We start from the raw sequence: 23,155 nt of genomic DNA, 5'->3' as shown, positions 1-23,155 counted from the left end.
GGCCTGAAGTGCCCCCAGGGGGTCCCCAAGCAGCCCCTCTCCATTTGGGTCTGGGGGCTTTCGTTGGGCGGGGAACCTGGGAGATTCATGCAAGGTTGCAGTTCGCGGCCCGAGAAGCACTCTCCGGCCAACATGCCCAACTGCAGCAACAGCTCCCAAAGTGAAGGAGCCAGGACCCAAAGACCTAGCTGGCCTGAAGGGCCCCCAGGGGGCCCCCAAGCAGCCCCTCTCAATTTGGGTCTGGGGGCTTTCGTTGGGCATGTATACCTGAGAGGTACCTGCAAGGTTACAGTTCGCGGCCCGAGAAGCACTCTCCGGCCAACATGCTCAACTGCAGCAACAGCTCCCAAAGCGAAGGAGCCAGGACCCAAAGACCTAGCTGGCCTGAAGGGCCCCCAGGGGGCCCCCAAGCAGCCCCTCTCCATTTGGGTCTGGGGGCTTTCGTTGGGCATGGAACCTGGGAGATTCCTGCAAGGTTGCAGTTCGCGGCCCGAGAAGCACTCTCCGGCCAACATGCCCAACTGCAGCAACAGCTCCCAAACCGAAGGAGCCAGGACCCAAAGACCTAGCTGGCCTGAAGGGCCCCCAGGGGGCCCCCAAGCAGCCCCTCTCCATTTGGGTCTGGGGGCTTTCGTTGGGCCGGGAACCTGGGAGATTCCTGCAAGGTTGCAGTTCGCGGCCCGAGAAGCACTCTCCGGCCAACATGCCCAACTGCAGCAACAGCTCCCAAACCGAAGGAGCCAGGACCCAAAGACCTAGCTGGCCTGAAGGGCCCCCAGGAGGCCCCCAAGCAGCCCCTCTCCATTTGGGTCTGGGGGCTTTCGTTGGGCCGGGAACCTGGGAGAATCCTGCAAGGTTGCAGTTCGCGGCCCGAGAAGCACTCTCCGGCCAACATGCCCAACTGCAGCAACAGCTCCCAAAGCGAAGGAGCCAGGACCCAAAGACCTAGCTGGCCTGAAGGGCCCCCAGGGGGCCCCCAAGCAGCCCCTCTCCATTTGGGTCTGGGGGCTTTCGTTGGGCCGGGAACCTGGGAGAATCCTGCAAGGTTGCAGTTCGCGGCCCGAGAAGCACTCTCCGGCCAACATGCCCAACTGCAGCAACAGCTCCCAAACTGAAGGAGCCAGGACCCAAAGACCTAGCTGGCCTGAAGGGCCCCCAGGGGGGCCCCAAGCAGCCCCTCTCCATTTGGGTCTGGGGGCTTTCGTTGGGCCGGGAACCTGGGAGAATCCTGCAAGGTTGCAGTTCGCGGCCCGAGAAGCACTCTCCGGCCAACATGCCCAACTGCAGCAACAGCTCCCAAAGCGAAGGAGCCAGGACCCAAAGACCTAGCTGGCCTGAAGGGCCCCCAGGGGGCCCCCAAGCAGCCCCTCTCCATTTGGGTCTGGGGGCTTTCGTTGGGCCGGGAACCTGGGAGAATCCTGCAAGGTTGCAGTTCGAGGCCCGAGAAGCACTCTCCGGCCAACATGCCCAACTGCAGCAACAGCTCCCAAACCGAAGGAGCCAGGACCCAAAGACCTAGCTGGCCTGAAGGGCCCCCAGGGGGCCCCCAAGCAGCCCCTCTCCATTTGGGTCTGGGGGTTTTCTTTAGGCTGAGAACCTGGGAGATTCCTGCAAGGTTGCAGTTCGCGGCCCGAGAAGCACTCTCCGCCCAACATGCCCAACTGCAGCAACAGCTCCCAAACCGAAGGAGCCAGGACACAAAGACCTAGCTGGCCTGAAGGGCCCCCAGGGGGCCCCCAAGCAGCCCCTCTCCATTTGGGTCTGGGGGTTTTCGTTGGGCCGGGAACCTGGGAGGTAACTGCAAGGTTGCAGTTCGCGGCCCGAGAAGCACTCTCCGGCCAACATGCCCAACTGCAGCAACAGCTCCCAAACCGAAGGAGCCAGGACCCAAAGACCTAGCTGGCCTGAAGGGCCCCCAGGGGGGCCCCAAGCAGCCCCTCTCAATTTGGGTCTGGGGGCTTTCTTTAGGCTGGGAACCTGGGAGATTCCTGCAAGGTTGCAGTTCGCGGCCCGAGAAGCACTCTCCGGCCAACATGCCCAACTGCAGCAACAGCTCCCAAAGCGAAGGAGCCAGGACCCAAAGACCTAGCTGGCCTGAAGGGCCCCCAGGGGGCCCCCAAGCAGCCCCTCTCCATTTGGGTCTGGGGGCTTTCGTTGGGCCGGGAACCTGGGAGATTCCTTCAAGGTTGCAGTTCGCGGCCCGAGAAGTACTCTCCGGGCAACATGCCCAACTGCAGCAACAGCTCCCAAAGCGAAGGAGCCAGGACCCAAAGACCTAGCTGGCCTGAAGGGCCCCCAGGGGGCCCCCAAGCAGCCCCTCTCCATTTGGGTCTGGGGGTTTTCTTTAGGCTGAGAACCTGGGAGATTCCTGCAAGGTTGCAGTTCGCGGCCCGAGAAGCACTCTCCGCCCAACATGCCCAACTGCAGCAACAGCTCCCAAACCGAAGGAGCCAGGACCCAAAGACCTAGCTGGCCTGAAGGGCCCCCAGGGGGCCCCCAAGCAGCCCCTCTCCATTTGGGTCTGGGGGCTTTCGTTGGGCCGGGAACCTGGGAGATTCCTGCAAGGTTGCAGTTCGCGGCCCGAGAAGCACTCTCCGGCCAACATGCCCAACTGCAGCAACAGCTCCCAAACCGAAGGAGCCAGGACCCAAAGACCTAGCTGGCCTGAAGGGCCCCCAGGAGGCCCCCAAGCAGCCCCTCTCCATTTGGGTCTGGGGGCTTTCGTTGGGCCGGGAACCTGGGAGAATCCTGCAAGGTTGCAGTTCGCGGCCCGAGAAGCACTCTCCGGCCAACATGCCCAACTGCAGCAACAGCTCCCAAAGCGAAGGAGCCAGGACCCAAAGACCTAGCTGGCCTGAAGGGCCCCCAGGGGGCCCCCAAGCAGCCCCTCTCCATTTGGGTCTGGGGGCTTTCGTTGGGCCGGGAACCTGGGAGAATCCTGCAAGGTTGCAGTTCGCGGCCCGAGAAGCACTCTCCGGCCAACATGCCCAACTGCAGCAACAGCTCCCAAACTGAAGGAGCCAGGACCCAAAGACCTAGCTGGCCTGAAGGGCCCCCAGGGGGGCCCCAAGCAGCCCCTCTCCATTTGGGTCTGGGGGCTTTCGTTGGGCCGGGAACCTGGGAGAATCCTGCAAGGTTGCAGTTCGCGGCCCGAGAAGCACTCTCCGGCCAACATGCCCAACTGCAGCAACAGCTCCCAAAGCGAAGGAGCCAGGACCCAAAGACCTAGCTGGCCTGAAGGGCCCCCAGGGGGCCCCCAAGCAGCCCCTCTCCATTTGGGTCTGGGGGCTTTCGTTGGGCCGGGAACCTGGGAGAATCCTGCAAGGTTGCAGTTCGAGGCCCGAGAAGCACTCTCCGGCCAACATGCCCAACTGCAGCAACAGCTCCCAAACCGAAGGAGCCAGGACCCAAAGACCTAGCTGGCCTGAAGGGCCCCCAGGGGGCCCCCAAGCAGCCCCTCTCCATTTGGGTCTGGGGGTTTTCTTTAGGCTGAGAACCTGGGAGATTCCTGCAAGGTTGCAGTTCGCGGCCCGAGAAGCACTCTCCGCCCAACATGCCCAACTGCAGCAACAGCTCCCAAACCGAAGGAGCCAGGACACAAAGACCTAGCTGGCCTGAAGGGCCCCCAGGGGGCCCCCAAGCAGCCCCTCTCCATTTGGGTCTGGGGGTTTTCGTTGGGCCGGGAACCTGGGAGGTAACTGCAAGGTTGCAGTTCGCGGCCCGAGAAGCACTCTCCGGCCAACATGCCCAACTGCAGCAACAGCTCCCAAACCGAAGGAGCCAGGACCCAAAGACCTAGCTGGCCTGAAGGGCCCCCAGGGGGGCCCCAAGCAGCCCCTCTCAATTTGGGTCTGGGGGCTTTCTTTAGGCTGGGAACCTGGGAGATTCCTGCAAGGTTGCAGTTCGCGGCCCGAGAAGCACTCTCCGGCCAACATGCCCAACTGCAGCAACAGCTCCCAAAGCGAAGGAGCCAGGACCCAAAGACCTAGCTGGCCTGAAGGGCCCCCAGGGGGCCCCCAAGCAGCCCCTCTCCATTTGGGTCTGGGGGCTTTCGTTGGGCCGGGAACCTGGGAGATTCCTTCAAGGTTGCAGTTCGCGGCCCGAGAAGTACTCTCCGGGCAACATGCCCAACTGCAGCAACAGCTCCCAAAGCGAAGGAGCCAGGACCCAAAGACCTAGCTGGCCTGAAGGGCCCCCAGGGGGCCCCCAAGCAGCCCCTCTCCATTTGGGTCTGGGGGTTTTCTTTAGGCTGAGAACCTGGGAGATTCCTGCAAGGTTGCAGTTCGCGGCCCGAGAAGCACTCTCCGCCCAACATGCCCAACTGCAGCAACAGCTCCCAAACCGAAGGAGCCAGGACCCAAAGACCTAGCTGGCCTGAAGGGCCCCCAGGGGGCCCCCAAGCAGCCCCTCTCCATTTGGGTCTGGGGGTTTTCGTTGGGCCGGGAACCTGGGAGGTAACTGCAAGGTTGCAGTTCGCGGCCCGAGAAGCACTCTCCGGCCAACATGCCCAACTGCAGCAACAGCTCCCAAAGCGAAGGAGCCAGGACCCAAAGACCTAGCTGGCCTGAAGGGCCCCCAGGGGGCCCCCAAGCAGCCCCTCTCCATTTGGGTCTGGGGGCTTTCGTTGGGCCGGGAACCTGGGAGGTACCTGCAAGGTTGCAGTTCGCGGCCCGAGAAGCACTCTCCGGCCAACATGCCCAACTGCAGCAACAGCTCCCAAAGCGAAGGAGCCAGGACCCAAAGACCTAGCTGGCCTGAAGGGCCCCCAGGGGGCCCCCAAGCAGCCCCTCTCCATTTGGGTCTGGGGGCTTTCGTTGGGCCGGGAACCTGGGAGATTCCTGCAAGGTTGCAGTTCGAGGCCCGAGAAGCACTCTCCGGCCAACATGCCCAACTGCAGCAACAGCTCCCAAACCGAATGAGCCAGGACACAAAGACCTAGCTGGCCTGAAGGGCCCCCAGGGGGCCCCCAAGCAGCCCCTCTCCATTTGGGTCTGGGGGCTTTCGTTGGGCCGGAAACCTGGGAGATTCCTGCAAGGTTGCAGTTCGCGGCCGGAGAAGCACTCTCCGGCCAACATGCCCAACTGCAGCAACAGCTCCCAAAGCGAAGGAGCCAGGACCCAAAGACCTAGCTGGCCTGAAGGGCCCCCAGGGGGCCCCCAAGCAGCCCCTCTCCATTTGGGTCTGGGGGTTTTCTTTAGGCTGAGAACCTGGGAGATTCCTGCAAGGTTGCAGTTCGCGGCCGGAGAAGCACTCTCCGCCCAACATGCCCAACTGCAGCAACAGCTCCCAAACCGAAGGAGCCAGGACACAAAGACCTAGCTGGCCTGAAGGGCCCCCAGGGGGCCCCCAAGCAGCCCCTCTCCATTTGGGTCTGGGGGTTTTCGTTGGGCCGGGAACCTGGGAGGTAACTGCAAGGTTGCAGTTCGCGGCCCGAGAAGCACTCTCCGGCCAACATGCCCAACTGCAGCAACAGCTCCCAAACCGAAGGAGCCAGGACCCAAAGACCTAGCTGGCCTGAAGGGCCCCCAGAGGGGCCCCAAGCAGCCCCTCTCAATTTGGGTCTGGGGGCTTTCTTTAGGCTGGGAACCTGGGAGATTCCTGCAAGGTTGCAGTTCGCGGCCCGAGAAGCACTCTCCGGCCAACATGCCCAACTGCAGCAACAGCTCCCAAAGCGAAGGAGCCAGGACCCAAAGACCTAGCTGGCCTGAAGAGCCCCCAGGGGGCCCCCAAGCAGCCCCTCTCCATTTGGGTCTGGGGGCTTTTGTTGGGCCGGGAACCTGGGAGATTCCTTCAAGGTTGCAGTTCGCGGCCCGAGAAGTACTCTCCGGGCAACATGCCCAACTGCAGCAACAGCTCCCAAAGCGAAGGAGCCAGGACCCAAAGACCTAGCTGGCCTGAAGGGCCCCCAGGGGGCCCCCAAGCAGCCCCTCTCCATTTGGGTCTGGGGGCTTTCGATGGGCCGGGAACCTGGGAGGTATCTGCAAGGTTGCAGTTCGCGGCCCGAGAAGCACTCTCCGGCCAACATGCCCAACTGCAGCAACAGCTCCCAAAGCGAAGGAGCCAGGACCCAAAGACCTAGGTGGCCTGACGTGCCCCCAGGGGGCCCCCAAGCAGCCCCTCTCAATTTGGGTCTGGGGGCTTTCGTTGGGCGGGGAACCTGGGAGATTCCTGCAAGGTTGCAGTTCGCGGCCCGAGAAGAACTCTCCGGCCAACATGCCCAACTGCAGCAACAGCTCCCAAAGCGAAGGAGCCAGGACCCAAAGACCTAGCTGGCCTGAAGGGCCCCCAGGGGGCCCCCAAGCAGCCCCTCTCAATTTGGGTCTGGGGGCTTTCGTTGGGCATGGAACCTGGGAGATTCCTGCAAGGTTGCAGTTCGCGGCCCGAGAAGCACTCTCCGGCCAACATGCCCAACTGCAGCAACAGCTCCCAAAGCGAAGGAGCCAGGACCCAAAGACCTAGCTGGCCTGAAGGGCCCCCAGGGGGCCCCCAAGCAGCCCCTCTCCATTTGGGTCTGGGGGCTTTCGTTGGGCCGGGAACCTGGGAGAATCCTGCAAGGTTGCAGTTCGAGGCCCGAGAAGCACTCTCCGGCCAACATGCCCAACTGCAGCAACAGCTCCCAAACCGAATGAGCCAGGACCCAAAGACCTAGCTGGCCTGAAGGGCCCCCAGGGGGCCCCCAAGCAGCCCCTCTCAATTTGGGTCTGGGGGCTTTCGTTGGGCCGGGAACCTGGGAGATTCCTGCAAGGTTGCAGTTCGCGGCCGGAGAAGCACTCTCCGGCCAACATGCCCAACTGCAGCAACAGCTCCCAAAGCGAAGGAGCCAGGACCCAAAGACCTAGCTGGCCTGAAGGGCCCCCAGGGGGCCCCCAAGCAGCCCCTCTCCATTTGGGTCTGGGGGTTTTCTTTAGGCTGAGAACCTGGGAGATTCCTGCAAGGTTGCAGTTCGCGGCCCGAGAAGCACTCTCCGCCCAACATGCCCAACTGCAGCAACAGCTCCCAAACCGAAGGAGCCAGGACACAAAGACCTAGCTGGCCTGAAGGGCCTCCAGGGGGCCCCCAAGCAGCCCCTCTCCATTTGGGTCTGGGGGTTTTCGTTGGGCCGGGAACCTGGGAGGTAACTGCAAGGTTGCAGTTCGCGGCCCGAGAAGCACTCTCCGGCCAACATGCCCAACTGCAGCAACAGCTCCCAAAGCGAAGGAGCCAGGACCCAAATACCTAGCTGGCCTGAAGGGCCCCCAGGGGGGCCCCAAGCAGCCCCTCTCAATTTGGGTCTGGGGGCTTTCTTTAGGCTGGGAACCTGGGAGATTCCTGCAAGGTTGCAGTTCGCGGCCCGAGAAGCACTCTCCGGCCAACATGCCCAACTGCAGCAACAGCTCCCAAAGCGAAGGAGCCAGGACCCAAAGACCTAGCTGGCCTGAAGGGCCCCCAGGGGGCCCCCAAGCAGCCCCTCTCCATTTGGGTCTGGGGGCTTTCGTTGGGCCGGGAACCTGGGAGGTACCTGCAAGGTTGCAGTTCGCGGCCCGAGAAGCACTCTCCGGCCAACATGCCCAACTGCAGCAACAGCTCCCAAACCGAAGGAGCCAGGACCCAAAGACCTAGCTGGCCTGAAGGGCCCCCAGGGGGCCCCCAAGCAGCCCCTCTCAATTTGGGTCTGGGGGCTTTTGTTGGGCTGGGAACCCGGGAGAATCCTGCAAGGTTGCAGTTCGCGGCCCGAGAAGCACTCTCCGGCCAACATGCCCAACTGCAGCAACAGCTCCCAAACCGAAGGAGCCAGGACCCAAAGACCTAGCTGGCCTGAAGGGCCCCCAGGGGGCCCCCAAGCAGCCCCTCTCCATTTGGGTCTGGGGGCTTTCGTTGGGCATGGATACCTGAGAGGTACCTGCAAGGTTACAGTTCGCGGCCCGAGAAGCACTCTCCGGCCAACATGCTCAACTGCAGCAACAGCTCCCAAACCGAAGGAGCCAGGACCCAAAGACCTAGCTGGCCTGAAGGGCCCCCAGGGGGCCCCCAAGCAGCCCCTCTCCATTTGGGTCTGGGGGCTTTCGTTGGGCCGGGAACCTGGGAGATTCCTGCGAGGTTGCAGTTCGCGGCCCGAGAAGCACTCTCCGCCCAACATGCCCAACTGCAGCAACAGCTCCCAAAGCGAAGGAGCCAGGACCCAAAGACCTAGCTGGCCTGAAGGGCCCCCATGGGGCCCCCAAGGAGCTCCTCTCCATTTGGGTCTGGGGGCTTTCGTTGGGCCGGGAACCTGGGAGGTACCTGCAAGGTTGCAGTTCGCGGCCGGATAAGCACTCTCCGACCAGCATGCCCAACTGCAGCAACAGCTCCCAAAGCGAAGGAGCCAGGACCCAAAGACCTAGCTGGCCTGAAGGGCCCCCAGGGGGCCCCCAAGCAGCCCCTCTCCATTTGGGTCTGGGGGCTTTCGTTGGGCCGGGAACCTGGGAGATTCCTGCAAGGTTGCAGTTCGCGGCCCGAGAAGCACTCTCCGGCCAACATGCCCAACTGCAGCAACAGCTCCCAAACCGAATGAGCCAGGACACAAAGACCTAGCTGGCCTGAAGTGCCCCCAGGAGGCCCCCAAGCAGCCCCTCTCAATTTGGGTCTGGGGGCTTTCGTTGGGCATGTATACCTGGGAGGTACCTGCGAGGTTACAGTTCGCGGCCCGAGAAGCACTCTCCGGCCAACATGCCCAACTGCAGGAACAGCTCCCAAACCGAAGGAGCCAGGACCCAAAGACCTAGGTGGTCTGAAGTGCCCCCAGGGGGTCCCCAAGCAGCCCCTCTCCATTTGGGTCTGGGGGCTTTCGTTGGGCGGGGAAACTGGGAGATTCCTGCAAGGTTGCAGTTCGCGGCCCGAGAAGCACTCTCCGGCCAACATGCCCAACTGCAGCAACAGCTCCCAAAGCGAAGGAGCCAGGACCCAAAGACCTAGCTGGCCTGAAGGGCCCCCAGGGGGCCCCCAAGCAGCCCCTCTCAATTTGGGTCTGGGGGCTTTCGTTGGGCCGGGAACCTGGGAGGTACCTGCCAGGTTGCAGTTCGCGGCCCGAGAAGCACTCTCCGGCCAGCATGCCCAACTGCAGCAACAGCTCCCAAAGCGAAGGAGCCAGGACCCAAAGACCTAGCTGGCCTGAAGGGCCCCCAGGGGGCCCCCAAGCAGCCCCTCTCCATTTGGGTCTGGGGGCTTTTGTTGTGCCGGGAACCTGGGAGATTCCTGCAAGGTTGCAGTTCGCGGCCCGAGAAGCACTCTCCGGCCAACATGCCCAACTGCAGCAACAGCTCCCAAACCGAAGGAGCCAGGACCCAAAGACCTAGCTGGCCTGAAGGGCCCCCAGGGGGCCCCCAAGCAGCCCCTCTCAATTTGGGTCTGGGGGCTTTCGTTGGGCATGGGTACCTGAGAGGTACCTGCAAGGTTGCAGTTCGAGGCCCGAGAAGCACTCTCCGGCCAACATGCCCAACTGCAGCAACAGCTCCCAAAGCGAATGAGCCAGGACCCAAAGACCTAGCTGGCCTGAAGGGCCCCCAGGGGGCCACCAAGCAGCCCCTCTCAATTTGGGTCTGGGGGCTTTCGTTGGGCATGTGTACCTGAGAGGTACCTGCAAGGTTGCAGTTCGAGGCCCGAGAAGCACTCTCCGGCCAACATGCCCAACTGCAGCAACAGCTCCCAAAGCGAATGAGCCAGGACCCAAAGACCTAGCTGGCCTGAAGGGCCCCCAGGGGGCCCCCAAGCAGCCCCTCTCCATTTGGGTCTGGGGGCTTTCGTTGGGCCGGGAACCTGGGAGAATCCTGCAAGGTTGCAGTTCGCGGCCCGAGAAGCACTCTCCGGCCAACATGCCCAACTGCAGCAACAGCTCCCAAAGCGAAGGAGCCAGGACCCAAAGACCTAGCTGGCCTGAAGGGCCCCCAGGGGGCCACCAAGCAGCCCCTCTCAATTTGGGTCTGGGGGCTTTCGTTGGGCATGGGTACCTGAGAGGTACCTGCAAGGTTGCAGTTCGAGGCCCGAGAAGCACTCTCCGGCCAACATGCCCAACTGCAGCAACAGCTCCCAAACCGAATGAGCCAGGACACAAAGACCTAGCTGGCCTGAAGTGCCCCCAGGGGGCCCCCAAGCAGCCCCTCTCAATTTGGGTCTGGGGGCTTTCGTTGGGCATGTATACCTGGGAGGTACCTGCAAGGTTACAGTTCGCGGCCCGAGAAGCACTCTCCGGCCAACATGCCCAACTGCAGCAACAGCTCCCAAACCGAAGGAGCCAGGACCCAAAGACCTAGCTGGCCTGAAGGGCCCCCAGGGGGCCCCCAAGCAGCCCCTCTCAATTTGGGTCTGGGGGCTTTCTTTAGGCTGGGAACCTGGGAGATTCCTGCAAGGTTGCAGTTCGCGGCCCGAGAAGCACTCTCCGGCCAACATGCCCAACTGCAGCAACAGCTCCCAAACCGAAGGAGCCAGGACCCAAAGACCTAGCTGGCCTGAAGGGCCCCCAGGGGTCCCCCAAGCAGCCCCTCTCCATTTGGGTCTGGGGGCTTTCGTTGGGCATGGATACCTGAGATGTACCTGCAAGATTACAGTTCGAGGCCCGAGAAGCACTCTCCGGCCAACATGCCCAACTGCAGCAACAGCTCCCAAAGCGAAGGAGCCAGGACCCAAAGACCTAGCTGGCCTGAAGGGCCCCCAGGGGGCCCCCAAGCAGCCCCTCTCAATTTGGGTCTGGGGGCTTTCGTTGGGCCGGGAACCTGGGAGATTCCTGCAAGGTTGCAATTCGCGGCCCGAGAAGCACTCTCCGGCCAACATGCCCAACTGCAGGAACAGCTCCCAAACCGAAGGAGCCAGGACCCAAAGAGCTAGGTGGTCTGAAGTGCCCCCAGGGGGTCCCCAAGCAGCCCCTCTCCATTTGGGTCTGGGGGCTTTCGTTGGGCGGGGAAACTGGGAGATTCCTGCAAGGTTGCAGTTCGCGGCCCGAGAAGCACTCTCCGGCCAACATGCCCAACTGCAGCAACAGCTCCCAAACCGAAGGAGCCAGGACCCAAAGACCTAGCTGGCCTGAAGGGCCCCCAGGGGGCCCCCAAGCAGCCCCTCTCCATTTGGGTCTGGGGGCTTTCGTTGGGCCGGGAACCTGGGAGGTACCTGCCAGGTTGCAGTTCGCGGCCCGAGAAGCACTCTCCGGCCAGCATGCCCAACTGCAGCAACAGCTCCCAAAGCGAAGGAGCCAGGACCCAAAGACCTAGCTGGCCTGAAGGGCCCCCAGGGGGCCCCCAAGCAGCCCCTCTCCATTTGGGTCTGGGGGCTTTTGTTGTGCCGGGAACCTGGGAGATTCCTGCAAGGTTGCAGTTCGCGGCCCGAGAAGCACTCTCCGGCCAACATGCCCAACTGCAGCAACAGCTCCCAAACCGAAGGAGCCAGGACCCAAAGACCTAGCTGGCCTGAAGGGCCCCCAGGGGGCCACCAAGCAGCCCCTCTCAATTTGGGTCTGGGGGCTTTCGTTGGGCATGGGTACCTGAGAGGTACCTGCAAGGTTGCAGTTCGAGGCCCGAGAAGCACTCTCCGGCCAACATGCCCAACTGCAGCAACAGCTCCCAAAGCGAATGAGCCAGGACCCAAAGACCTAGCTGGCCTGAAGGGCCCCCAGGGGGCCACCAAGCAGCCCCTCTCAATTTGGGTCTGGGGGCTTTCGTTGGGCATGTGTACCTGAGAGGTACCTGCAAGGTTGCAGTTCGAGGCCCGAGAAGCACTCTCCGGCCAACATGCCCAACTGCAGCAACAGCTCCCAAAGCGAATGAGCCAGGACCCAAAGACCTAGCTGGCCTGAAGGGCCCCCAGGGGGCCCCCAAGCAGCCCCTCTCCATTTGGGTCTGGGGGCTTTCGTTGGGCCGGGAACCTGGGAGAATCCTGCAAGGTTGCAGTTCGCGGCCCGAGAAGCACTCTCCGGCCAACATGCCCAACTGCAGCAACAGCTCCCAAAGCGAAGGAGCCAGGACCCAAAGACCTAGCTGGCCTGAAGGGCCCCCAGGGGGCCACCAAGCAGCCCCTCTCAATTTGGGTCTGGGGGCTTTCGTTGGGCATGGGTACCTGAGAGGTACCTGCAAGGTTGCAGTTCGCGGCCCGAGAAGCACTCTCCGGCCAACATGCCCAACTGCAGCAACAGCTCCCAAAGCGAAGGAGCCAGGACCCAAAGACCTAGCTGGCCTGAAGGTCCCCCAGGGGGCCCCCAAGCAGCCCCTCTCAATTTGGGTCTGGGGGCTTTCGTTGGGCCGGGAACCTGGGAGATTCCTGCAAGGTTGCAGTTCGCGGCCCGAGAAGCACTCTCCGGCCAACATGTCCAACTGCAGCAACAGCTCCCAAACCGAAGGAGCCAGGACCCAAAGACCTAGCTGGCCTGAAGGGCCCCCAGGGGGCCCCCAAGTAGCTCTTCTCCATTTGGGTCTGGGAGCTTTAGTTGGGCCGGGAACCTGGGAGGTACCTGCAAGGTTGCAGTTCGCGGCCGGAGAAGCACTCTCCGGCCAACATGCCCAACTGCAGCAACAGCTCCCAAACCGAAGGAGCCAGGACCCAAAGATCTAGCTGGCCTGAAGGGCCCCCAGGGGGCCCCCAAGCAGCCCCTCTCCATTTGGGTCTGGGGGCTTTCGTTGGGCCGGGAACCTGGGAGATTCCTGCAAGGTTGCAGTTCGCGGCCCGAGAAGCACTCTCCGGCCAACATGCCCAACTGCAGCAACAGCTCCCAAACCGAAGGAGCCAGGACCCAAAGACCTAGCTGGCCTGAAGGGCCCCCAGGGGGCCCCCAAGGAGCTCGTCTCCATTTGGGTCTGGGGGCTTTAGTTGGGCCGGGAACCTGGGAGGTACCTGCAAGGTTGCAGTTCGCGGCCGGAGAAGCACTCTCCGGCCAGCATGCCCAACTGCAGCAACAGCTCCCAAAGCGAAGGAGCCAGGACCCAAAGACCTAGGTGGCCTGAAGGGCCCCCAGGGGGCCCCCAAGCAGCCCCTCTCCATTTGGGTCTGGGGGCTTTTGTTGGGCCGGGAACCTGGGATATTCCTGCAAGGTTGCAGTTCGCGGCCCGAGAAGCACTCTCCGGCCAACATGCCCAACTGCAGCAACAGCTCCCAAACCGAATGAGCCAGGACCCAAAGACCTAGCTGGCCTGAAGGGCCCCCAGGGGGCCCCCAAGCAGCCCCTCTCAATTTGGGTCTGGGGGCTTTCGTTGGGCCGGGAACCTGGGAGATTCCTGCAAGGTTGCAATTCGCGGCCCGAGAAGCACTCTCCGGCCAACATGCCCAACTGCAGCAACAGCTCCCAAAGCGAAGGAGCCAGGACCCAAAGACCTAGCTGGCCTGAAGGGCCCCCAGGGGGCCCCCAAGCAGCCCCTCTCAATTTGGGTCTGGGGGCTTTCGTTGGGCATGGAACCTGGGAGAATCCTGCAAGGTTGCAGTTCGCGGCCCGAGAAGCACTCTCCGGCCAACATGCCCAACTGCAGCAACAGCTCCCAAACCGAAGGAGCCAGGACCCAAAGACCTAGCTGGCCTGAAGGGCCCCCAGGGGGCCCCCAAGGAGCTCGTCTCCATTTGGGTCTGGGGGCTTTAGTTGGGCCGGGAACCTGGGAGGTACCTGCAAGGTTGCAGTTCGCGGCCGGAGAAGCACTCTCCGGCCAGCATGCCCAACTGCAGCAACAGCTCCCAAAGCGAAGGAGCCAGGACCCAAAGACCTAGGTGGCCTGAAGGGCCCCCAGGGGGCCCCCAAGCAGCCCCTCTCCATTTGGGTCTGGGGGCTTTTGTTGGGCCGGGAACCTGGGATATTCCTGCAAGGTTGCAGTTCGCGGCCCGAGAAGCACTCTCCGGCCAACATGCCCAACTGCAGCAACAGCTCCCAAACCGAATGAGCCAGGACCCAAAGACCTAGCTGGCCTGAAGGGCCCCCAGGGGGCCCCCAAGCAGCCCCTCTCAATTTGGGTCTGGGGGCTTTCGTTGGGCCGGGAACCTGGGAGATTCCTGCAAGGTTGCAATTCGCGGCCCGAGAAGCACTCTCCGGCCAACATGCCCAACTGCAGCAACAGCTCCCAAAGCGAAGGAGCCAGGACCCAAAGACCTAGCTGGCCTGAAGGGCCCCCAGGGGGCCCCCAAGCAGCCCCTCTCAATTTGGGTCTGGGGGCTTTCGTTGGGCATGGAACCTGGGAGAATCCTGCAAGGTTGCAGTTCGCGGCCCGAGAAGCACTCTCCGGCCAACATGCCCAACTGCAGCAACAGCTCCCAAAGCGAAGGAGCCAGGACCCAAAGACCTAGCTGGCCTGAAGGTCCCCCAGGGGGCCCCCAAGCAGCCCCTCTCAATTTGGGTCTGGGGGCTTTCGTTGGGCCGGGAACCTGGGAGATTCCTGCAAGGTTGCAGTTCGCGGCCCGAGAAGCACTCTCCGGCCAACATGCCCAACTGCAGCAACAGCTCCCAAACCGAAGGAGCCAGGACCCAAAGACCTAGCTGGCCTGAAGGGCCCCCAGGGGGCCACCAAGCAGCCCCTCTCAATTTGGGTCTGGGGGCTTTCGTTGGGCATGGGTACCTGAGAGGTACCTGCAAGGTTGCAGTTCGAGGCCCGAGAAGCACTCTCCGGCCAACATGCCCAACTGCAGCAACAGCTCCCAAAGCGAATGAGCCAGGACCCAAAGACCTAGCTGGCCTGAAGGGCCCCCAGGGGGCCACCAAGCAGCCCCTCTCAATTTGGGTCTGGGGGCTTTCGTTGGGCATGTGTACCTGAGAGGTACCTGCAAGGTTGCAGTTCGAGGCCCGAGAAGCACTCTCCGGCCAACATGCCCAACTGCAGCAACAGCTCCCAAAGCGAATGAGCCAGGACCCAAAGACCTAGCTGGCCTGAAGGGCCCCCAGGGGGCCCCCAAGCAGCCCCTCTCCATTTGGGTCTGGGGGCTTTCGTTGGGCCGGGAACCTGGGAGAATCCTGCAAGGTTGCAGTTCGCGGCCCGAGAAGCACTCTCCGGCCAACATGCCCAACTGCAGCAACAGCTCCCAAAGCGAAGGAGCCAGGACCCAAAGACCTAGCTGGCCTGAAGGGCCCCCAGGGGGCCACCAAGCAGCCCCTCTCAATTTGGGTCTGGGGGCTTTCGTTGGGCATGGGTACCTGAGAGGTACCTGCAAGGTTGCAGTTCGCGGCCCGAGAAGCACTCTCCGGCCAACATGCCCAACTGCAGCAACAGCTCCCAAAGCGAAGGAGCCAGGACCCAAAGACCTAGCTGGCCTGAAGGTCCCCCAGGGGGCCCCCAAGCAGCCCCTCTCAATTTGGGTCTGGGGGCTTTCGTTGGGCCGGGAACCTGGGAGATTCCTGCAAGGTTGCAGTTCGCGGCCCGAGAAGCACTCTCCGGCCAACATGTCCAACTGCAGCAACAGCTCCCAAACCGAAGGAGCCAGGACCCAAAGACCTAGCTGGCCTGAAGGGCCCCCAGGGGGCCCCCAAGTAGCTCTTCTCCATTTGGGTCTGGGAGCTTTAGTTGGGCCGGGAACCTGGGAGGTACCTGCAAGGTTGCAGTTCGCGGCCGGAGAAGCACTCTCCGGCCAACATGCCCAACTGCAGCAACAGCTCCCAAACCGAAGGAGCCAGGACCCAAAGATCTAGCTGGCCTGAAGGGCCCCCAGGGGGCCCCCAAGCAGCCCCTCTCCATTTGGGTCTGGGGGCTTTCGTTGGGCCGGGAACCTGGGAGATTCCTGCAAGGTTGCAGTTCGCGGCCCGAGAAGCACTCTCCGGCCAACATGCCCAACTGCAGCAACAGCTCCCAAACCGAAGGAGCCAGGACCCAAAGACCTAGCTGGCCTGAAGGGCCCCCAGGGGGCCCCCAAGGAGCTCGTCTCCATTTGGGTCTGGGGGCTTTAGTTGGGCCGGGAACCTGGGAGGTACCTGCAAGGTTGCAGTTCGCGGCCGGAGAAGCACTCTCCGGCCAGCATGCCCAACTGCAGCAACAGCTCCCAAAGCGAAGGAGCCAGGACCCAAAGACCTAGGTGGCCTGAAGGGCCCCCAGGGGGCCCCCAAGCAGCCCCTCTCCATTTGGGTCTGGGGGCTTTTGTTGGGCCGGGAACCTGGGATATTCCTGCAAGGTTGCAGTTCGCGGCCCGAGAAGCACTCTCCGGCCAACATGCCCAACTGCAGCAACAGCTCCCAAACCGAATGAGCCAGGACCCAAAGACCTAGCTGGCCTGAAGGGCCCCCAGGGGGCCCCCAAGCAGCCCCTCTCAATTTGGGTCTGGGGGCTTTCGTTGGGCCGGGAACCTGGGAGATTCCTGCAAGGTTGCAATTCGCGGCCCGAGAAGCACTCTCCGGCCAACATGCCCAACTGCAGCAACAGCTCCCAAAGCGAAGGAGCCAGGACCCAAAGACCTAGCTGGCCTGAAGGGCCCCCAGGGGGCCCCCAAGCAGCCCCTCTCAATTTGGGTCTGGGGGCTTTCGTTGGGCATGGAACCTGGGAGAATCCTGCAAGGTTGCAGTTCGCGGCCCGAGAAGCACTCTCCGGCCAACATGCCCAACTGCAGCAACAGCTCCCAAACCGAAGGAGCCAGGACCCAAAGACCTAGCTGGCCTGAAGGGCCCCCAGGGGGCCCCCAAGGAGCTCGTCTCCATTTGGGTCTGGGGGCTTTAGTTGGGCCGGGAACCTGGGAGGTACCTGCAAGGTTGCAGTTCGCGGCCGGAGAAGCACTCTCCGGCCAGCATGCCCAACTGCAGCAACAGCTCCCAAAGCGAAGGAGCCAGGACCCAAAGACCTAGGTGGCCTGAAGGGCCCCCAGGGGGCCCCCAAGCAGCCCCTCTCCATTTGGGTCTGGGGGCTTTTGTTGGGCCGGGAACCTGGGATATTCCTGCAAGGTTGCAGTTCGCGGCCCGAGAAGCACTCTCCGGCCAACATGCCCAACTGCAGCAACAGCTCCCAAACCGAATGAGCCAGGACCCAAAGACCTAGCTGGCCTGAAGGGCCCCCAGGGGGCCCCCAAGCAGCCCCTCTCAATTTGGGTCTGGGGGCTTTCGTTGGGCCGGGAACCTGGGAGATTCCTGCAAGGTTGCAATTCGCGGCCCGAGAAGCACTCTCCGGCCAACATGCCCAACTGCAGCAACAGCTCCCAAAGCGAAGGAGCCAGGACCCAAAGACCTAGCTGGCCTGAAGGGCCCCCAGGGGGCCCCCAAGCAGCCCCTCTCAATTTGGGTCTGGGGGCTTTCGTTGGGCATGGAACCTGGGAGAATCCTGCAAGGTTGCAGTTCGCGGCCCGAGAAGCACTCTCCGGCCAACATGCCCAACTGCAGCAACAGCTCCCAAAGCGAAGGAGCCAGGACCCAAAGACCTAGCTGGCCTGAAGGTCCCCCAGGGGGCCCCCAAGCAGCCCCTCTCAATTTGGGTCTGGGGGCTTTCGTTGGGCCGGGAACCTGGGAGATTCCTGCAAGGTTGCAGTTCGCGGCCCGAGAAGCACTCTCCGGCCAACATGTCCAACTGCAGCAACAGCTCCCAAACCGAAGGAGCCAGGACCCAAAGACCTAGCTGGCCTGAAGGGCCCCCAGGGGGCCCCCAAGTAGCTCTTCTCCATTTGGGTCTGGGAGCTTTAGTTGGGCCGGGAACCTGGGAGGTACCTGCAAGGTTGCAGTTCGCGGCCGGAGAAGCACTCTCCGGCCAACATGCCCAACTGCAGCAACAGCTCCCAAACCGAAGGAGCCAGGACCCAAAGATCTAGCTGGCCTGAAGGGCCCCCAGGGGGCCCCCAAGCAGCCCCTCTCCATTTGGGTCTGGGGGCTTTCGTTGGGCCGGGAACCTGGGAGATTCCTGCAAGGTTGCAGTTCGCGGCCCGAGAAGCACTCTCCGGCCAACATGCCCAACTGCAGCAACAGCTCCCAAACCGAAGGAGCCAGGACCCAAAGACCTAGCTGGCCTGAAGGGCCCCCAGGGGGCCCCCAAGGAGCTCGTCTCCATTTGGGTCTGGGTGCTTTAGTTGGGCCGGGAACCTGGGAGGTACCTGCAAGGTTGCAGTTCGCGGCCGGAGAAGCACTCTCCGGCCAGCATGCCCAACTGCAGCAACAGCTCCCAAAGCGAAGGAGCCAGGACCCAAAGACCTAGGTGGCCTGAAGGGCCCCCAGGGGGCCCCCAAGCAGCCCCTCTCCATTTGGGTCTGGGGGCTTTTGTTGGGCCGGGAACCTGGGATATTCCTGCAAGGTTGCAGTTCGCGGCCCGAGAAGCACTCTCCGGCCAACATGCCCAACTGCAGCAACAGCTCCCAAACCGAATGAGCCAGGACCCAAAGACCTAGCTGGCCTGAAGGGCCCCCAGGGGGCCCCCAAGCAGCCCCTCTCAATTTGGGTCTGGGGGCTTTCGTTGGGCATGGGTACCTGAGAGGTACCTGCAAGGTTGCAGTTCGAGGCCCGAGAAGCACTCTCCGGCCAACATGCCCAACTGCAGCAACAGCTCCCAAAGCGAAGGAGCCAGGACCCAAAGACATAGGTGGCCTGAAGGGCCCCCAGGGGGCCCCCAAGCAGCCCCTCTCCATTTGGGTCTGGGGGCTTTCGTTGGGCCGGGAACCTGGGAGATTCCTGCAAGGTTGCAATTCGCGGCCCGAGAAGCACTCTCCGGCCAACATGCCCAACTGCAGCAACAGCTCCCAAAGCGAAGGAGCCAGGACCCAAAGACCTAGCTGGCCTGAAGGGCCCCCAGGGGGCCCCCAAGCAGCCCCTCTCAATTTGGGTCTGGGGGCTTTCGTTGGGCCGGGAACCTGGGAGATTCCTGCAAGGTTGCAGTTCGCGGCCCGAGAAGCACTCTCCGGCTAACATGCCCAACTGCAGCAACAGCTCCCAAAGCGAAGGAGCCAGGACCCAAAGACCTAGCTGGCCTGAAGGGCCCCCAGGGGGCCCCCAAGCAGCCCCTCTCAATTTGGGTCTGGGGGCTTTCGTTGGGCCGGGAACCTGTGAGATTCCTGCAAGGTTGCAGTTCGCGGCCCGAGAAGCACTCTCCGGCCAACATGTCCAACTGCAGCAACAGCTCCCAAACCGAAGGAGCCAGGACCCAAAGACCTAGCTGGCCTGAAGGGCCCCCAGGGGGCCCCCAAGCAGCCCCTCTCCATTTGGGTCTGGGACCTTTAGTTGGGCCGGGAACCTGGGAGGTACCTGCAAGGTTGCAGTTCGCGGCCGGAGAAGCACTCTCCGGGCAACATGCCCAACTGCAGCATCAGCTCCCAAAGCGAAGGAGCCAGGACCCAAAGACCTAGCTGGCCTGAAGGGCCCCCAGGGGGCCCCCAAGCAGCCCCTCTCAATTTGGGTCTGGGGGCTTTCGTTGGGCCGGGAACCTGGGAGAATCCTGCAAGGTTGCAGTTCGCGGCCCGAGAAGCACTCTCCGGCCAACATGCCCAACTGCAGCAACAGCTCCCAAAGCGAAGGAGCCAGGACCCAAAGACCTAGCTGGCCTGAAGGGCCCCCAGGGGGCCCCCAAGCAGCCCCTCTCCATTTGGGTCTGGGGGCTTTCGTTGGGCATGGATACCTGAGAGGTTCCTGCAAGGTTACAGTTCGCGGCCCGAGATGCACGCTCCGGCCAACATGCCCAACTGCAGCAACAGCTCCCAAAGCGAAGGAGCCAGGACCCAAAGGCCTAGGTGGCCTGAAGGGCCCCCAGGGGGCCCCCAAGCAGCCCCTCTCAATTTGGGTCTGGGGGCTTTCGTTGGGCGGGGAACCTGGGAGATTCCTGCAAGGTTGCAGTTCGCGGCCCGAGAAGCACTCTCCGGCCAACATGCCCAATTGCAGCAACAGCTCCCAAAGCGAAGGAGCCAGGACCCAAAGACCTAGCTGGCCTGAAGGGCCCCCAGGGGGCCCCCAAGCAGCCCCTCTCAATTTGGGTCTGGGGGCTTTCGTTGGGCCGGGAACCTGGGAGAATCCTGCAAGGTTGCAGTTCGCGGCCCGAGAAGCACTCTCCGGCCAACATGCCCAACTGCAGCAACAGCTCCCAAACCGAAGGAGCCAGGACCCAAAGACCTAGCTGGCCTGAAGGGCCCCCAGGAGGCCCCCAAGCAGCCCCTCTCCATTTGGGTCTGGGGGCTTTCGTTGGGCCGGGAACCTGGGAGAATCCTGCAAGGTTGCAGTTCGCGGCCCGAGAAGCACTCTCCGGCCAACATGCCCAACTGCAGCAACAGCTCCCAAACCGAAGGAGCCAGGACCCAAAGACCTAGCTGGCCTGAAGGGGCCCCAGGGGGCCCCCAAGCAGCCCCTCTCCATTTGGGTCTGGGGGCTTTCGTTGGGCATGGATACCTGAGAGGTACCTGCAAGGTTACAGTTCGCGGCCCGAGAAGCACTCTCCGGCCAACATGCCCAACTGCAGCAACAGCTCCCAAAGCGAAGGAGCCAGGACCCAAAGACCTAGCTGGCCTGAAGGGCCCCCATGGGGCCCCCAAGGAGCTCCTCTCCATTTGAGTCTGGGGGCTTTCGTTGGGCCGGGAACCTGGGAGGTACCTGCAAGGTTGCAGTTCGCGGCCGGAGAAGCACTCTCCGGCCAGCATGCCCAACTGCAGCAACAGCTCCCAAAGCGAAGGAGCCAGGACCCAAAGACCTAGCTGGCCTGAAGGGCCCCCAGGGGGCCCCCAAGCAGCCCCTCTCCATTTGGGTCTGGGGGCTTTTGTTGGGCCGGGAACCTGGGAGATTCCTGCAAGGTTGCAGTTCGCGGCCCGAGAAGCACTCTCCGGCCAACATGCCCAACTGCAGCAACAGCTCCCAAACCGAATGAGCCAGGACACAAAGACCTAGCTGGCCTGAAGGGCCCCCAGGGGCCCCCCAAGCAGCCCCTCTCAATTTGGGTCTGGGGGCTTTCGTTGGGCATGTATACCTGGGAGGTACCTGCGAGGTTACAGTTCGCGGCCCGAGAAGCACTCTCCGGCCAACATGCCCAACTGCAGTAACAGCTCCCAAACCGAAGGAGCCAGGACCCAAAGACCTAGCTGGCCTGAAGGGCCCCCAGGGGGCCCCCAAGCAGCCCCTCTCAATTTGGGTCTGGGGGCTTTCGTTGGGCCGGGAACCTGGGAGATTCCTGCAAGGTTGCAGTTCGCGGCCCGAGAAGCACTCTCCGGCCAACATGCCCAACTGCAGCAACAGCTCCCAAAGCGAAGGAGCCAGGACCCAAAGACCTAGCTGGCCTGAAGGGCCCCCAGGGGGCCCCCAAGCAGCCCCTCTCAATTTGGGTCTGGGGGCTTTCGTTGGGCCGGGAACCTGGGAGATTCCTGCAAGGTTGCAGTTCGCGGCCCGAGAAGCACTCTCCGGCCAACATGCCCAACTGCAGCAACAGCTCCCAAAGCGAAGGAGCCAGGACCCAAAGACCTAGCTGGCCTGAAGGGCCCCCAGGGGGCCCCCAAGCAGCCCCTCTCCATTTGGGTCTGGGGGCTTTTGTTGGGCCGGGAACCTGGGATATTCCTGCAAGGTTGCAGTTCGCGGCCCGAGAAGCACTCTCCGGCCAACATGCCCAACTGCAGCAACAGCTCCCAAACCGAATGAGCCAGGACCCAAAGACCTAGCTGGCCTGAAGGGCCCCCAGGGGGCCCCCAAGCAGCCCCTCTCAATTTGGGTCTGGGGGCTTTCGTTGGGCATGGGTACCTGAGAGGTACCTGCAAGGTTGCAGTTCGAGGCCCGAGAAGCACTCTCCGGCCAACATGCCCAACTGCAGCAACAGCTCCCAAAGCGAAGGAGCCAGGACCCAAAGACATAGGTGGCCTGAAGGGCCCCCAGGGGGCCCCCAAGCAGCCCCTCTCCATTTGGGTCTGGGGGCTTTCGTTGGGCCGGGAACCTGGGAGATTCCTGCAAGGTTGCAATTCGCGGCCCGAGAAGCACTCTCCGGCCAACATGCCCAACTGCAGCAACAGCTCCCAAAGCGAAGGAGCCAGGACCCAAAGACCTAGCTGGCCTGAAGGGCCCCCAGGGGGCCCCCAAGCAGCCCCTCTCAATTTGGGTCTGGGGGCTTTCGTTGGGCCGGGAACCTGGGAGATTCCTGCAAGGTTGCAGTTCGCGGCCCGAGAAGCACTCTCCGGCCAACATGCCCAACTGCAGCAACAGCTCCCAAAGCGAAGGAGCCAGGACCCAAAGACCTAGCTGGCCTGAAGGGCCCCCAGGGGGCCCCCAAGCAGCCCCTCTCCATTTGGGTCTGGGGGCTTTCGTTGGGCCGGGAACCTGGGAGATTCCTGCAAGGTTGCAGTTCGCGGCCCGAGAAGCACTCTCCGGCCAACATGTCCAACTGCAGCAACAGCTCCCAAACCGAAGGAGCCAGGACCCAAAGACCTAGCTGGCCTGAAGGGCCCCCAGGGGGCCCCCAAGCAGCCCCTCTCCATTTGGGTCTGGGACCTTTAGTTGGGCCGGGAACCTGGGAGGTACCTGCAAGGTTGCAGTTCGCGGCCGGAGAAGCACTCTCCGGGCAACATGCCCAACTGCAGCATCAGCTCCCAAAGCGAAGGAGCCAGGACCCAAAGACCTAGCTGGCCTGAAGGGCCCCCAGGGGGCCCCCAAGCAGCCCCTCTCAATTTGGGTCTGGGGGCTTTCGTTGGGCCGGGAACCTGGGAGAATCCTGCAAGGTTGCAGTTCGCGGCCCGAGAAGCACTCTCCGGCCAACATGCCCAACTGCAGCAACAGCTCCCAAAGCGAAGGAGCCAGGACCCAAAGACCTAGCTGGCCTGAAGGGCCCCCAGGGGGCCCCCAAGCAGCCCCTCTCCATTTGGGTCTGGGGGCTTTCGTTGGGCATGGATACCTGAGAGGTTCCTGCAAGGTTACAGTTCGCGGCCCGAGAAGCACGCTCCGGCCAACATGCCCAACTGCAGCAACAGCTCCCAAAGCGAAGGAGCCAGGACCCAAAGGCCTAGGTGGCCTGAAGGGCCCCCAGGGGGCCCCCAAGCAGCCCCTCTCAATTTGGGTCTGGGGGCTTTCGTTGGGCGGGGAACCTGGGAGATTCCTGCAAGGTTGCAGTTCGCGGCCCGAGAAGCACTCTCCGGCCAACATGCCCAATTGCAGCAACAGCTCCCAAAGCGAAGGAGCCAGGACCCAAAGACCTAGCTGGCCTGAAGGGCCCCCAGGGGGCCCCCAAGCAGCCCCTCTCAATTTGGGTCTGGGGGCTTTCGTTGGGCCGGGAACCTGGGAGAATCCTGCAAGGTTGCAGTTCGCGGCCCGAGAAGCACTCTCCGGCCAACATGCCCAACTGCA

The sequence above is a fragment of the Gallinula chloropus genome (genome assembly GCF_964237585.1).
Source record: "Gallinula chloropus genome assembly, chromosome: 25".
NCBI classification, from domain to species: domain Eukaryota; kingdom Metazoa; phylum Chordata; class Aves; order Gruiformes; family Rallidae; genus Gallinula; species Gallinula chloropus.
The sequence above is the reverse complement of the archived record's forward strand: the minus strand, read 5'-3'. Positions refer to the sequence as shown.